Source organism: Zea mays, chromosome 4 (assembly GCF_902167145.1).
Source record: "Zea mays cultivar B73 chromosome 4, Zm-B73-REFERENCE-NAM-5.0, whole genome shotgun sequence".
Taxonomy (NCBI): Eukaryota; Viridiplantae; Streptophyta; class Magnoliopsida; order Poales; family Poaceae; genus Zea; species Zea mays.
In genome coordinates, this window is record NC_050099.1 from 67,950,246 (window position 1) to 67,951,932 (window position 1,687).

Consider the following 1,687-nt stretch of genomic DNA (forward strand, 5'->3'; position numbering starts at 1 on the left):
CTTGTCGCCGCTCCGACGCGACTTGTGTGAAGGGGATTCCTTTTCCTTCCCCTTCCCTTTGTTGTAGGACTCTCCCGATGGTGCCTTCCCATGGCTTGTAATGGACTTCTCGCCGGTCCCCATCTCTTTCTTGGCGTGATCTCCCGACATCACTTCGAGCGGTTAGGCTCTAATGAAGCACCGGGCTCTGATACCAATTGAAAGTTGCCTAGAGGGGGGTGAATAGGACGAATCTGAAATTTACAAACTTAAGCACAACTTCAAGCCGGGTTAGCGTTAGAAATAGAATGAGTCCAAGAGAGAGGGCGCAAAACAAATCATGAGCGAATAAAGAGTGAGACACGATGATTTGTTTTACCGAGGTTCGGTTCTTGCAAACCTACTCCCCGTTGAGGTGGTCACAAAGACCGGGTCTCTTTCAACCCTTTCCCTCTCTCAAACGGTCACTTAGACCGAGTGAGCTTCTCTTCTCAATCAAACGGAACACGAAGTTCCCGCAAGGACCACCACACAATTGGTGTCTCTTGCCTTGGTTACAATTGAGTTTGATCACAAGAATGAAGGAAGAAAAGAAGCAATCCAAGCGCAAGAGCTCAAATGGACACAACAAATCTCTCTCACTAATCACTATCGCTTTGTGTGGAGTTGGGAGAGGATTTGATCTCTTTTGTGTGTCTTGCATTGAATGCTAGCTCTTGTAAGGTGTAGAAGAGTGGAAAACTTGGATGCCATTGAATGAGGGGTGGTTGGGGTATTTATAGCCCCAACCACCAAAAATGGCCGTTGGAAGTGTGCTGTCGCATGGCGCACCGGACAGTCCGGTGCGCCAGCCACGTCAGCGAGCCGTTGGGGTTCGACCGTTGGAGCTCTGACTTGTGGGGCCTCTGGGCTGTCCGGTGGTGCATCGGACAGGTCCTGTAGACTGTCCGGTGCGCCTTCTGGCGCTGCTCTGTCCTCTGCGCGCGCAGGCGCGCATTTAATGCATTGCAGTCGACCGTTGCTTCGCGAAGTAGCCGTTGCTCAGCTGTCACATCGGACAGTCCGGTGTGCACCGGACACTGTCCGGTGACTCACCGGACAGTCCAGTGAATTATAGCGGAGCGCCCTCTGATTTTCCTGAAGGTGAAGAGTTCAGCCTCGAGTGCCCTGGTGCACCGGACAATCCGGTGCGCCAGACCAGGGTGCCTTTCGGGTTGTCTTTTGCTCTTTCGTTTGAACCCTTCTCTTGGTCTTTTTATTGGCTTATTGTGAACCTTTGGCACCTGTGGAACTTATAGACTAGAGCAATCTAGTTAGTCCAAATATTTGTGTTGGGCAATTCAACCACCAAAATCAATTAGGGAATAGGTGTAAGCCTAATTCCCTTTCAGCATTTGCCATGACACTATCTCCAACCTTAAAATTGAAAATGTCAAATTGATTGCTAAGGTTGAGAAGTCAAATGAATGTGATGATTCAATTGCCAATCTTAAAAATGATAATGTTAGTTTAACTGCTAAGATTGACAAATTGAATGAATCAATTTCTAGTCTTAAGATTAAGAATGATAAATTAATTTCTAAGGCTAAGGATTTAAAAGTTTGCAATGTTTATATTTCCTGTCTTAGAGATGAAAATGCCATGCTAAAATCTAAGATAAATGAATTAAAATCTTGCAAACTCTCTACATCCACTGTTGATCATGTTT